The sequence below is a fragment of the Oryx dammah genome, unplaced genomic scaffold (assembly GCF_014754425.2).
Source record: "Oryx dammah isolate SB20612 unplaced genomic scaffold, SCBI_Odam_1.1 HiC_scaffold_17, whole genome shotgun sequence".
Lineage (NCBI taxonomy): Eukaryota > Metazoa > Chordata > Mammalia > Artiodactyla > Bovidae > Oryx > Oryx dammah.
The window spans coordinates 38,437,000-38,452,883 of NW_024070201.1; the positions used below are offsets into that span (position 1 = coordinate 38,437,000).

General features: G+C 38.6%; 1 non-coding gene across 1 annotated transcript; it reads left to right on the plus strand.

The window, feature by feature from the left end:
• Positions 1–8,528: 8,528 nt before the first annotated feature.
• LOC120877174 lies at positions 8,529–8,657 on the plus strand. Its single transcript, XR_005724296.1, has one exon. It is a non-coding gene; the product is annotated as a small nucleolar RNA SNORA3/SNORA45 family (small nucleolar RNA).
• Positions 8,658–15,884: the final 7,227 nt, after the last annotated feature.

A 15,884-nucleotide genomic window follows, 5' to 3' on the forward strand; every position in this document is an offset into this window, starting at 1 on the left:
TCAACACACAGAAATCCCTTGCATTCCTATACACTAATAATGAGAAAATAGAAAGAGAAATTAAGGAAACAGTTCCATTCACCATTGCAATGAAAAGAATAAAATACTTAGGAATATATCTACCTAAAGAAATTAAAGACCTATATATAGAAAACTATAAAACACTAGTGAAAGAAATCAAAGAAGACACAAATAGATGGAGAAATATACCGTGTTCGTGGATTGGAAGAATCAATATAGTGAAAATGAGTATACTACCCAAGCAATCTATAGATTCAATGCAATCCCTATCAAGCTACCAACAGTATTTTTCACAGAGCTAGAACAAATAATTTCACAATTTGTATGGAAATACAAAAAAAAAACTCAAATAGCCAAAGCAATCTTGAGAAAGAAGAATGGAACTGGAGGAATCAACCTGCCTGACTTCAGGCTCTACTACAAAGCCACAATCATCAAGACAGTATGGTACTGGCACAAAGACAGAAATATAGATCAGTGGAACAAAATAGAAAGCCCAGAGATAAATCCACACACCTACGGACACCTTATCTTCGACAAAGGAGACAAGAAGATACAATGGAGAAAAGACACTCTCTTTAACAAGTGGTGCTGGGAAAACTAGTCAACCACTTGTAAAAGAATGAAACTAGAACACTTTCTAACACCATACACAAACATAAACTCAAAATGGATTAAAGACCTAAACGTAAGACCAGAAACTATAACTCCTAGAGGAGAACATAGGCAAAACACTCTCCGACATAAACCACAGCAGGATCCTCTATGACCCACCACCAAGAATACTGGAAATAAAAGCAAAAATAAACAAATGGGACCTAATTAAAATTAAAAGCTTCTGCACAACAAAGGAAACTATAAGCAAGGTGAAAAGACAGCTTTCAGAATGGGAGAAAATAATAGCAAACAAAGCAACAGACAAAGAATTAATCTCAAAAATATACAAGCCACTCATGCAGCTCAATTCAAGAAAAATAAACGACCCAATCAAAAAGTGGGCCAAAGAAATAAACAGACATTTCTCCAAAGAAGACATACAGATGGCTAACAAACACATGAAAAGATGCTCAACATCACTCATTATCAGAGAAATGCAAATCAAAACCACAATAAGGTATCATTTCATGCCAGTCAGAATGGCTGTTATCCAAAAGTCTACAAGCAATAAATGCTAAAGAGGGTGTGGAGAAAAGGGAACCCTCTTACCCTGTTGGTGGGAATGCAAACTAGTACAGCCACCATGGAGAACAGCGTGGAGATTCCTTAAGAAACTGGAAATAGAACTGCCATATGACCCAGCAATCCCACTGCTGGGCATACACACCGAGGAAACCAGAATTTGAAAGAGACACGTGTACCCCTATGTTCATAACAGCACTATTATAAACTAATAGCCAGGATATGGAAGCAACCTAGATGTCCATCAGCAGACGAATGGATAAGAAAGCTGTGGTACATACACACAATGGAGTATTACCCAGCCATTAAAAAGAATACATTTAAATCCATTCTAATGAGGTGGATGAAACTGGAGCCTATTATATGGAGTGAAGTAAGCCAGAAAGAAAAACACCAATACAGTATACTAAAGCATATATATGGAATTTAGAAAGATGGTAACAATAACCCTGTATGTGAGACAGCAAAAGAGACACAGATGTATAGAACAGTCTTTTGTACTATGTGGGAGAGGGCAAGGGCAGGATCATATGGGAAAATGGCATTGAAACATGTAAATTATCATATGTGAAATTAATCGCCAGTACAGGCTCGATGCATGATACGGGGTGCTCAGGGCTGGTGCACTGGGATGACCCAGAGGGATGGGATGGGGAGAGAGGTGGGAGGGGGTTCAGGATGGGGAACACATGTACACCCATGGCAGATTCATGTCAGTGTATGGCAAAACCAACACAATATAATAAAGTGAAAAATAAATAAATAAAACTGAAAAGAAAAAAAAAAAGTTCTCCCAGAAAACCATCAGGGAGTTCAGGTTTTTGAGCATGAGCTACCTGTTCTCCTTGCTTGGCCCTGTGATAAACTTTTCTCTGCTTCGGACTCCAAACTTTTGGTTTACCTGCCTTGCTGTGAGTTGGGAACAAGAACTTGCATTCGGTAACACTATCAGTTCAGGTCAGTCGCTCAGTTGTGTCCGATTCTTTGCGACTCCATGGACTGCAGCACACTAGGCCTCTCTGTCCATCACCAACTCCTGGAGTTTACCCAAACTCATGTCCATTGAGTCAGTGATGTCATCCAACCATCTCATCCTCTGTCGTCCCCTCTCCTCCTGCCTTCAATCTTTCCCAACATCAGGGTCTTTTCAAATGAGTCAGCTCTTGGCCTCAGGTGGCCAAAGTATTGGAGTTTCAACTTCAACATAAGTCCTTCCAATGAACACCCAGGACTGATCCTTTAGGCCTGAAGTAGTGAAAGTCCTAAAGTCCTAAAGTGGTAACACTATCACCACTTTGTAATTTCATAACCCCCAAAAGAAACTCTCTCCTTATTAGCAGTCATCCTCCCTTTCCCAGCACCTGACAACCATTAATCTAAGTTCTTTCTCAGTGAATTAACCAATTCTGGGCATTTCATATAAAAAGAGTTATATGATACTTGGTATGCTGTGTCTAGCTTGTTTCATTAGCATAATGTTTTCAAGGTTCATCTATGTTGTAACATATACTAGTGCTTAATTTATTTTTATTGCTAATGTATAAATATACTACAGTTGATGGATATTTAGATCATTTTGACTTTTTACTTTTTATGAATGACAAATCTTACAAACATTTGTGTGCAAGTTTTTGAGTACACATGTTTTCAGTCCTCTTAGGTATATACCTAGGAGGAGGATTTCTGGGTCATTCAACTGTATATTTAATATTTTAAGGTAATGCAATATTGTGTTCCAAACTGCACTTTACATTTCCATCAACAAGGTATGAGAATCCAGTTTCTCCATGTTTTCACTCTCTTTTCCCTACCAATATTTATTTATTTAAATAACTTTCTGCATTATTTATTGAAGTCTTTTTTTTCCTTTGCTAATTCTTAGTGATCATTTTTTTAAAAAATATTCATTCTATGGTATACAATAGTATTTCAATTGTGGTTTTGATTTGCATTTCCCTAATGATTTTGATTTGCATTTCATCTAGTCAAGGCTATGGTTTTTCCAGTGGTCATGTATGGATGTGAGAGTTGGACTATAAAGAAAGCTGAGTGCTGAAGAATTGACGCTTTTGAACTGCGGTGTTGGAGAAGACTCTTGAGAGTCCCTTGGACTGTAGGGAGATCCAACCAGTCCATCCTAAAGGAGATCAGTCCTTGGTGTTCATTGGAAGGACTGATGCTGAAGCTGAAACTCCAATACTTTGGCTACCTCATGCAAAGAGGTGACTCATTGGAAAAGACCCTGATGCTGGGAGGGATTGGGAGCAGGAGGAGAAGGGGATGACAGAAGATGAGATGGCTGGATGGCATCACCGACTCAATGGACATGAGTTTGAGTAAACTCCAGGAGTTGGTGATGGACAGGGAGGCCTGGTGTGCTGTGATTCATGGGGTGCAAAGAGTTGGACACGACTGAGTGACTGAACTGGACTGAATGGAGAAGACTCTTGAGAGTCCTTTGGACTGCAAGGAGATCTAACCAGTCAATCCTAAAGGAAATCAGTCTTGAATATTCTTTAGAAGGACTGATACTGAGCTGAAACTCCAATACTTTGGCCACCTAATGCAAAAAAAACTGACTCATTGGAAAAGACCCTGATCCTGGGAAAGACTGAAGGCGGAAGAAGGGGACAACAGAGGATGAGATAGTTGGATGGCATCATCGACGCAATGGACATGAGTTTGAGTAAACTCTGGGAGTTGGTGATGGACAGGGAAGCCTGGCATGCTGAAGTCCATGGGGTCACAAAGAATCAGACATGACTGAGTGACTGAACTAAACTGAATGACTAACGATGTTGAACATATATTCATGTGCTTATTGGTCGTTTGCATATCTTCCTTAACGAAGTGTCTATTAAACCTTCAATTTAAAGGATTTTATCATGTTTGGGAACTCATGTACACCCGTGGTGGATTCATATCAATGTATGGCAAAACCAATACAGAATTGTAAAGTAAAATAAATAAATAATTAATTAATTAAAAAAAAAAAAGGATTTTAGCCCATTTAAAAATTGGGTTGTCTTTCTGTTGTTGAGTTGTAAGAGTTTTTTATATACTTTGAATATAACTCCTTTATTTAATATGTAATATCTAAATATTTTCCCCTATCCTGTAGATTTTCTTTTCACTTTCTTGATGGTATCCTTTGGCACAAAAGTTTTACTTTTGATGAAGTTCAATTTAACTTTTTTCCTTTGGTTGCTTGTGCTTTGGGTGTCATAGTTAAGAAACCATTGCCTAATTAAAAGTCACAAAGATTTATTTCTATGTTTTCTTCTAAGAGCTTTGTGATTTTAGTTGTTAAATTTAGGTCTTTGGTCTGTTTGAGTTGAATTTTGTATGTGATGTGAGTAGGAATCCAATCTCATTCTTTTGTAAGTGGATACTCAATTGTCCCAATATCATTTATTAAAAGTACTATTATTTCTCCATTGAACTGTCTTGGCATCCTTGTCAAAGAACAATTGACCATACACAGTATGGTACTTGCATAAAAATAGACACACACACACACATATACATACATGAATAGAATAAAATAAAAAGTCAAGAAATAAACTATTTGCATATGTGGTCAAATGATTTTTGACAAGAGTGCCAAGACAATTCAATGGGAAAAGGACAGCTTTTTTGCAAATGGTACTGGAAAACCTGGATGCTTGGGTGCTAAGTCACTTTAATCATGTCCAACTCTCTGGGACCCTATAGATTATAGCCCAACATGCTTCTCTGTCCATAGGATTCTCCAGGCAAGAATACTAGAGTGGGTTGCCATGCCCTCCTCCAGGGGATCTTCCCAATCCAGGGATTGAACCCATGTCTCTTACTCCTGAACTGGCAAGGGGTTCTTTATTACTTGGAGAAGGCAATGGCACCCCACTCCAGTACTCTTGCCTGGAAAATCCCATGGACGGGAAAGCCTGGTGGGCTGCCGTCTATGGGGTCACACAGAGTCAGACACAACTGAGCGCCTTCACTTTCACTTTTCACTTTCATGCATTGGAGAAGGAAATGGCAACCCACTCCACTGTTCTCGCCTGGAGAATCCCAGGGACAGGGGAGCCTGGTAGGCTGCTGTCTATGGGGTCGCACAGGGTCAGACACAACTAAAGCGACTTAGCATCTTTATTACTAGTGCCACCTGGGAAGCCCAGGAAAAGTGGATATTCACATGCAAAAAAATGGACTTTAGTCTAACATGACATACCAAAATTACCTCAAAATGGATCAAAACCTCAAACGTAAGACCTAAAAATATAAAACACTTAGGAGGAAAAATAGGACAAAAGCTATACAATATTGGATTTAGCAATGATTTCCTAGATGCACCATGAAAGGCACAGGTGACAAAATTAAAAATGGACAAATTATGCTTTATGAAAATTTAAAAATTTTGTGAATCAGAAAATACTGTCATGTTTCCCTGGTAGCTAGCTGGTAAAGAATCCACCTGCCAATGTTGGAGTCATGGATTCCATTCTTGATCCAAGAAGATCTCACATGCCAAGAAGCAACTAAGCCTATGCACCACAAGTTTTGAGCCTATACTCTAGAGCCCGGAAGCAGCAACTAATAAGCCTGTGCACCAATATTACTAAAGCCTGTGCTCCCTAGAGCCTGTGTTCCGCCATAAGAGAAGCCACAGCAATGAGAAGCCCAAGCACCGCAACTAGAGAGGAGCCCCCATTCACCACAACTAGAGAAAAGCCTGTGAAGCAATGAAGACTCACACAGCCAAAATAATAATAATAAATAAAATATTTTTTTAAAAGAAACCATCAATAAAATAAAAGGGCAACTCACAGGATAAAGGAAAATATTTACAAAGCATATATATGATAAGCAATTAATTTTCAGAGTATACAGAGAACTCTTAAAACTTAATAACAACAAAAACAAACTGACTAAAAATTTGGCAAAGGACTGAAACAGACATTTCTCCAAAGAAAATACATAAATTGCCAACAAGGGGGAATTCCCTGGTGGTCCAGTGGTTAGAACTCCATGCTTTCACTGCAGGAGCAGCTAAGTTGCTCTGATGGGGAACTAAGATCCTCCATAGCTGTGCAGTGCAGTCAGAAAAAAAAAATAGGTTGTCTGTAAATGGTCAATAAGCAAATGAAGCATGCTCAACATCACTAATCATTAGGAAAATGCAAATCAAAACTATAATGACATACATCCATTAGGATGGGTCCCACCAAAAAAGAAAAAAGAAAGACCAAAAATATGTGGAGAAACTAAAATCCTTGTATGTTGTTGGTGGGAAAGTAAAATGGTACAGCAACTATGGAAGAGAGTATGGCAGCTCCTTAAAAATACAGTTACCGTATGATCTAGCATTCCACTTCTGGGTATATGCCCAAAAGAATTGGAAGCAAAGACTCAAATAGACCTGTGTACACCCATGTTCATAGCAGTTTATTCACAATAGCTCAAACATGGAAGCAATCTATGTGTTCATCACTGATGACTGAATGGTAAACTGTGGTATAAACATACAATAGCATACTATTCAGCCTTAAAAAGGAAGGAAATTCTGACATGCTACTACATGGATAAACCTTGAGGATATTATGGTGATTGAAATGAACCAGTCACAAAAAGACAAATACTGCACATTTCTATTTATATGAAGTAGGTATTTAGAGTAGTCAAAATCTAGAGAGAGAAAGTAGAATTGTGGTTGTCAGGGACTGGGGAGAGAGGTTATTGTTTAATGGGTATAGAGTTTTAGCTTTATGAGATTAAAAGTTATGAAGATGAATGATGGTGATGGTTGTACCACATTATGAATATATTTAATACTGCAGAAAGGTATACTTAAAAATGATTAAGATGGAAAATTGTCAGTTATGACACTTTATCTCAACAAAACTTAAAAAAAAATCAACAATCTTAGACACAGTTTCAATCCCTGGTCTGAGAGGATTCTGCATGCCATAGAGCAAGTAAGCCCATGTGCCACAAATATTGAGCCTGGGCTCTAGAGCCAGAGAGCTGCAATTCCTGAAGCATGGATGCCTAGAGCCTGTGCTCTGCAACAAGAGAAAGCACGGCAATGAGAAGACCGAGCACTGCAATGGAGAGTGGCTCCCACTAGCCATGATTAGAGAAAGCCTGTGGGCAGCAAAGAAGACCCAGCACAACCAAAAACAACAGATCGTTGGTTTATTATTAATAAAAAATTAATAATTAATTAATTTAAAATCAACTGATAATAAAAGTTTATTTGGGGACTCTCAGTTCTATCCCACTGATCTTTATGTCTTATGTTGCTACTGTACTGCCTTGATTAGCTTTTTAGTACATTTCGAATCATGAAGTGTAAGTCCTCCAACTTTGTTCTTCAGAGTTGCTCTGACTAAGAAAGCAGCTGTGTTTCTTTCAACTATGTGTTCTATGAGAGAAACATTTAAAGAACACTTATAATATATGAAAAACACACATACACATCTAATGTAATCCTCATAAAAATCATATAAGGTAATATTATGACTTTATTAATTAAGCGATCATATTTTTATCATCTGTTCTGTATCAGACATTATGGATACAAGACACTGGGGCTGTAGACAGATAGGCAACATGATCCCTGTTCAGGTTTAGGTCACTCTCTCAAACTGGAATGCAGTTCTCTTCACTCCAAGTCCCCAAATAGTTTCACTGCAAAAAAGATTAATTCCTTCTGCAGTTCTCAAACATCTTCTATAGTTTCTCTCTGGCCTGAGCTGGATAAGTGGCCACCTGAATGGCATAAGAACCAAGGTAAATCCTGGATCTTATAGCCTTCTCATTTAAGTGGGAGATCATTCAACCATTTGTTCATTTAAAGAATATTCAGGGCCTACTGTGTGCCAAGGATTAGTGATATAATCAAGACGAGACAATGTCACCGCCTTCGTGAAGCTTACTTTCTTACACAAGAGACATGTAACAAGAAATTTCACAAATAACAAGAAAATTACAGCAAATACTGCAGGTGTCTGTAAAGTAAGGAAAGTCTGCCAAAATTAAGAATATCAGAGATAACTACCATTGGTGGGGGGTTTACAGAAAACCTCACTTTAAAGACCTAAAATTTTGTCAAGGGACGAAGAATAAGAGACAAATGGCCCTATCAAAAGCATTTCAAGCAAAGAAAGTACAACAGCAGAGTCCCTGAGGCAGGAAAAGAGCTAGGTGTAGCCTGAGAACTGACAGAAAGCCAATGAGATTAGAGTATACTAAGCAAAGAGCACGGTGATACTGAGAGGTAAGCAGGTAGTGCTTACAGGGCATTAGATGACACCCAAGAACCGAGTTATCCAGCTATCCAGTTATTCGAGACTAGAGTCACACCCTGACAGCTCTTGTCCTGGTGTGCTAGAGTCCTTGGAGAAAACCTGCTGCTCTTGGTTCACTGGTGAGGGCAATCATTGCCCCCAGGAGTGCCCAGATCAGATACGTGCCCTCACTGGCTCCAAGATGGAGTGGATTGGCCGGCATCTTTTTTCATACTCTTGGCCATGGTGCATTATAAACCCTTTTCTCTGTTCTTCTAGGGTTACTACAAAGTTTGGGGCAAGGGAAAGCTCCCAAAGCAGACTGTCATCATGAAGGCCAAATTCTTCAGCAGAAGAGCTGAGGAGAAGATTGAGGGTGTAGGTGGGGCTTATGGCCTTGTGGCTTGAAGCCCACATGCTGGGAAATTCATTAAATGTTAACAAGTGCTTTCTTAAAAAACAAACAAACAAACAAAAACTGTTAGCCAAAGTACGATTAGGAGCCATTGAAGGATTTTAAACCAAAGGATGTTGTGATCTGATTTATATTTTTAAAAGCTTACTCCTACCATGTGTATAGAATGGATTGGGTATATAAGTAAACAAGGTTAAAATCTTAAAGTTCATGAAGTTCAGCTAGAAGGCTATTGCAGCTGTCAAAATGAAAAAAAGCTTTCTTAGACTAGGATGGTACTGGTGGACATACATGGAAAGAAGTGAAAATATTCTAGATGTATTTTGGAAATGAAAATAACAGGTTGGTGCTCAAGTTTTTGGCTTTAATAACTGTATGGTGGCATCATATGCTGAAATGGGGAAGACTACAAGTAGAGAATATATAGGTTTTAAAAGATCATCCATAATTGCATCTTAGACATGTTGAGTTTGAAACAATTATGAGACATTCAAAAAGCTTGTAGATAAGGATCAGGCCCTTCCTGCAAGGAAAGCAGCTGAGGAAGAAAGCTTACTGTCAAAGGAAGTCTGACTTCTGGGGCCCTGGAGCAGGTGTCAGATGAAGGAGACCATTATCCTGAGATCAAAGAGATAAGAACCAAGAACTAATAGCGCTATTGCAGCTCATCTTAGAAAATATTCATTGAAAGTCGATAGGAATCACCATGAGGCTTGTTGTTGTTGCTAAGTCGTGTCCGATTCTTTGCAACCCCGGGGACTGCAGCACACCAGGCTTCTCTGTCCTCCAATATCTCCCAGAGTTTGCTTGGATTTATGCCCATTGAATCAGTGATGCTATCCAACCATCTCATCCCCTGCTGCCCCTTTCTCTTTTTGCCTTCAGTCTTTCCCAGAATCAGAGTCTTTTCCAATGAGTTGGCTCTTCACATCATATGGACAAAGTTTTGGAGCTTCAGCTTGAGTTTCAGCCCTTCCAGTGAATATTCAGGGTTGATTTCCTTTGGGGTTGACTGATTTGATCTCTTTGCAGTCCGAGGGACTCTCAAGAGTTTTCCTCAGAACCACAATTCAAGAGCATCAATTTTTTGGTGCTCAGCCTTTTTTATGGTCCTACTCTCACATCCATACATGACTACTGGAAAAACTATTGCTTTGAGACCTTTGTTGGCAAAGTGATGCCTCTGCTTTTTTAATATGCTGTCTTGGTTGGTCATAGCTTTCCTTCCAAGGAGCAAGTATGTTTTAATTTCATGACTGCAGTCATTGTCTGCAGTGCTTTTGGAGCCCCCCAAAATAAAACCTACCACTGCTTTCACTTTTCCCCCTTCTATTTGCCATAAAATGATGGGACCAGATACCATGACCTTAGTTTTTTGACTGTTGAGTTTTAAGCCAGCTTTTTCATTCTCCTCTTTCACTCTCATCAAGAGGCTCTTTAGTTCCTCTTCACTTTTTGCCACTAGAATGGTATCATCTGCATCTGAGGTTGTTGATATTTTTCCTGGCGACCTTGATTCCAGCTTGTGATACATCCAGCCCAGCTTCTCATGATGTTCTCTGCATATAAGTTAAATAAGTGGGGTGACAATATACAGCCTCTGTCATGCTGCTTTCCCAATTTTGAACCAGTCAGTTGTTCCATGTCTGGTTCTAACTGTTGCTTCCTTACTCATATATAGGTTTCTCAGGAGACAGATAAGGTGGTCTGGTGCTCTCTTTAAGAGATGGGAGTACCTGAATACCTTACCTGTCTCAGGTAATAGAGACATAAACTTGAAAAGAGAAGACATAGTTTAAGGTTTGGTGACTTTGGCAAAGTTCAAAGTTCTTTGATCCTTGTTGAATGATTATGAAAATTAAGAGGAAAAATTCATGTGAAAGCATCTGGCTGTATAAATGGAGGTTTATATTGTACATTGTGAGAGCAGGTATTATTATGAGCAATCAATATGAGCTCTGTACCTACAACATTACTTTCTGAAAAAAACAATAATTTTGATGATGGTTTAACAGGATCAAAATAAATGTACTTTACCCTGTACAAGCCAGCTCTAGCATCACCCAAGTGAAACAGATCAGGACAAAATGACACCAAGGAGACTGATGTGTATGCTGAGTTCCCATGTGGGTAAAGAACTCATCTCAGAATCAGTGGGTCTCAGCAGATCTTGACCTTGATTGCAATGTGACCATGACTAATAGCAACAGCTTGGTTACATTGGCTGCAATCTCTCTACTATTGCATTCCAAGCATATCAGAGAGTTGTCTGTATATCTTGTACCATCTTTTAGAGCCTACCTGTCAACATTAGCCCATAGTCTTGGCAAACATGCCAGTGATCGTCTGCCTTTCTTCCCATACAATCTCTAGACTTGCTGTTTCAACAAAATAAGCATTTTTTCACTCTTTTGCTCTACCCTTGCAGAACAACTCATTTTTCTCAAATACCATATACTTTCACATTTCCAAACTTTTGTCCTTATAAAGGTTCCTTAGGCCTAGAATGTCCTCACTCCTCACCTTCCTACTGATTAACTATTTATGCTTTCAGGGTCAGATAAATGTAAATTGCCATCTCTCCTCAAAATACTCAGTGGAATTCACTGCATCCTCATCTATATTTCCATTTTATGCTGTTTATAGTTCAATATACTTATTCAGCAAACATTTACAGGATGTCTGCTGAATATCAGGACCTTTTAAGATGCAAACGACAGAAACATACTCCAAGTAGCTTAAACAAGCTAGCTCACCACATTTCCATCCTCACCTATATTTCCATTTTACTCTATTTATAATTCAATATACTTAGTCAACAAACATTTACAGAATGCTGCTAAAGGTCAGGACTCTTTTAGATGCAAATGATACAAACTCAAATCTAAATAGCTTAAACAGGCCAGCTCACCTAATGGAAAAGTACAATGAAAAACATGGTGCGATCCAGCCATTCAAATGATGTGATTTGTATTTATCTTTCTTTTGTACAAGTTGATTAGGTTGGGTCCCCTAGAAATAGAGCCTGAGATAGGATTCTTATGAAAGTGATTTATTAAGGGGATGCCTTTAGGAAAAGATGTGGAAGGGAAACGGGAAGAAAGTCAAGTAAGAATGCAGCCTCCATTGGAAACTAGTTTCAGTTTTTCCACATGGGGAGATTTAAAGCATAAATCACACCACAGAGTTTGTCCTATCTGGAGTCAAGAGTGTTTTGCTTAAAAAAAAAAAATTATTTCTTTTTTTTTTTTTTATCACAACATGCCACATGTGGGATCTTAGCTCCCTGACCAGGGATCAAACTCACACCTCCTGCATTGGAAGCACAGAACCTTAAACACTGTACTGCCAGGGAAATCTTGAGGGTGTTTTGCTTTTTGTATTCCCTTGATGATGAGCCAAGAGCTGTTAGATGGGAAGGTCTGTGTTAACCTTCCCTGTGAAAGGGACAAGGGTGAAGCAGCAACAGCAACTGTGTGGCAGGCATGATGACTGCCAAGATTCATCTGCAGCTTGGTCAATCTCAGAGGAAAGATCTTCTTAAATCTCTGATAAGTTCAGGGTGAACTCTGATGTGTGCAATTCTTTTGCAACATAGGTGGAATCAGAATCACGTAAACCACAAGCTGTAGATTCTTCTCAGGAAAGGGGGTTTTTTTAATTAAAGAGGGAAGAAGGCTGGTAGGCAATGTCAAGTATTCATTCTGCCACTGGTGGGGGCAAAGAATACAATGGTGAGCAAAAAATACACACATCTCTCTTGTCACAGAGCATATCAGCTTTGTTTTGTGCAGATTGACAAAAAAAAAGCTGCAATAATGTAAAATATACGCTGTGGTAGGGAAAGGACTGATGGCTGTGAATGCATTATGTTAGTTTATCCAACTTTATACATCCAGTGCCCAGATAGTACGCTAAGTATTGTAAATGGTCAGTGAATGAGCATATGCAGCTAGTTGTGTGAACTCAGGGTTTGGGGCAGGAAGGAAGTAGATTCTCTCTGGGGGTTGTCCTTTTAGTTAGTTTATGGGCCATGCAAGACTATCACTCACTACTTAATGGCCACATAGTGCCTTTAAGTGGAGTGATTCTTATATCTGACTCCTGATGACTTTTGCCTATTCCCAAATTCTGAAAATGTTTTCAAATGGTAGATCTCCCACCTTTGAGGATATCTAATTTCTCTCAGTTTACTTCAACATATAACTCATTGACCATGAACTTTATGTTAATAGAGTGCTAAGTGTTGCAAAAAATAAAGAGATGAATAAACCATAGTCCCAGCAAGCAAATAATTTAGGACAGCTGCCTAGCAGGATCAATATAATGACTTGTAATGACAAGGTACGTAAATTTCACTTTGTACATTCTCTGGGTAGCGGCTTGGGGGATTGCAGTTTTTAAAATTTGCTTTTCATTATGTGCAGTGTCATTGAATCTAAGGCCAAAAGGGCATAAACTCAGAAAGAGTTTACATAAGTGCCCTCAAGACAGGAGCAGCCATTTTGATACTAATTCCTCATTTAAATGCTTTCTTCTCTGCCATCACCCTCTGTTTTTTCCAGTCTCACTTTATTGAGGCTTTCAGTGGCTAAGTTGAAGACCTCTCTTGGTAAATGTCACATTGCACTTGAAAATATGTGGGTTATTTTCAAACATCTTTTGATACTGATTTCTAACATAATTCCACAGTAATAGGAGAACAGTCTGTATGATTTCAATATCTTTAGGGCATGAAGTTTTTGTACCTTGTTTTATGTCCCTGGATATGTTCCAGTGTTCCTTAGTTTACATTCTATGGGAACTTGAATAGAGTTTGTGTCCTATTGTTGAGTGAAAATTGTATAAACCTTAATTATGTTGAATTGGTTCAGAGTGCTTTTCAGGTCTACTATATCCTTCTACTTCTCTGTATATTCATTGAAACTCCAACTAAAAATCTTAATTTATCTATTTAAAAAATAATTGTAATATAGTGTAACTATATGTAACCTTGTTCTGTGTTTTCTAAATCTCCTGTAAACATGTTATCATATTTTCATAATTAAAAAAAAAAAAGACAGAAGCAGCAAATAGTCAGTCATCCTTGACTTTTATCTCTTTTTTACCCTCCACCTCCAGTCACACCTACAGATCAAATCTCCATGCCACCATCTTAGTCCAAGTTGCTTTCATCTGTCGCCTGGACTTACTCTCATTTCTCTCCTGCAAGAGCTTCCTAACTAGTCTCTCAGATCCTATCCATTGCATCCTTCACATCCATTTACCAACACAATCAGCAAAGTAATCTTTTGAAATTGTAAATTTAATTATAAATTTTCTGCTTAATCCTCATATCAGCCCTATTTAAATTCCTGTTTGACTTTCCCATCACACTCAGAATAAAATCCAGACCCTTTAACAGCATCTTATTAGGCCCTACATGAACTAACACAGCTTCCTCTCTCTCCTCTCTATGATTAAACTCCACCATCACTGGCCTGTCTTCAGTTCTGCAGACTGTACAAGGGGAGAGCCTTTAGGCACATGGTCCCCAATCTGACTCCAACTCAGTTCTCAATCTTGGCTTAAATGGATTGACTTTAAAGAGGACCTTCTTCACATCTTATTTAAAGAGAGTATCCTAGGACTTCTCTGGTGGTCCAGTGGCTAAGACTCTGGCCACCCCAATGCAGGGGGCCCAAGTTCAATCCTTGGTCAGGGAACCAGATGGCATATACTTTAACAAAGATGAAAGATCCACATGCTATAACTAAGATCCAGTGCAGCAAAATAAATAAATACATTTTTTTAATAAATAAAAATTTTAAAAAGAGGGTATTCCCTCCCCATAATGGTCTTTATTGTCTATCATAAAACTTAGTCTTGTTCATTCATGGTGCTTATCACAATTTCCAGTTCAGTATTCATTTTACTGCCTGTGTTTTCCACTAGTCTGAAATTGCAGAAGGGCAAGGGTCATTGTTTTATTTTCTAGCAGTGTACTCATTACATGGTTCAATGCATGCATATAATAGGTGCTCAGTAAACATTTAAAGTTCATTCAATTCATCCATTAATTCATTTATTAAAAAGATTTTAAAAAAGCTTTGAAGTGAACTTTTCTGATGGTCCAGTGGTTAAAACTCTGCACTTTCACTGGAGGGGGCACGGGTTTGACCCCAGGAAGTTCCACATGCAGAAAGTGTGACCAAAAAAAAAAAAAAATTGATGGATGGACATCAGATATGTATAATTTTCAAACTTTAAGCTTTGCTTTTTTTTTTTTCTTTCAGTAAAAGGAGAAGGCATGTTTTATCTTGTTTGTCTTTAAGGAAGACCTTACTTGATTTGGGGGAAACCACCTGAAAATTTCTGTTTTATATGAAACAGGACATATATATGCATATAGGAAAGTGAAAGTTGCTTGGTCATGCCTGACTCTTTGCAACCCCAGAGACTATACAGTCCATAGAATTCTCCAGGCCACAATACTGGAGTGGGTAGCCTTTCCCTTCTCCAGGGCATCTTCCCAACCCAAGGATTGAACCCAGGTCTCCCACATTGCAGGTGGATTCATTACCAGCTGAGTCACAAGGGAAGCCCAAGAATTACTGGAATGGGTAGCCTATCCCTTCTCCAGTGGATCTTCTTGACCCAGGAATTGAACTGGGGTCTCCTGCATTGCAGGTGGATTCTTTACCAACTGAGTTATCAGGGAAGCCCATATATGCATACATATACCATATATATATATATTTGGTATATATATTGGGTATTCGGGATATATGTATATATATACACACCCATCCATTGGTTTTCAGGAAAATGAAAACAACACTAAAGCAGATGTCTTGGATGAAGCCTCTCAGTTTTCTGTTTGATTACATAAATTTGATGTGTTTTAGCAGTACTACGCTTTAGAATTTGTGTTTATCACTTTCATGCATTGGAGAAGGAAATGGCAACCCACTCCAGTGTTCTTGCTTGGAGAATCCCAGGGATTGGGGAGCCTGGTG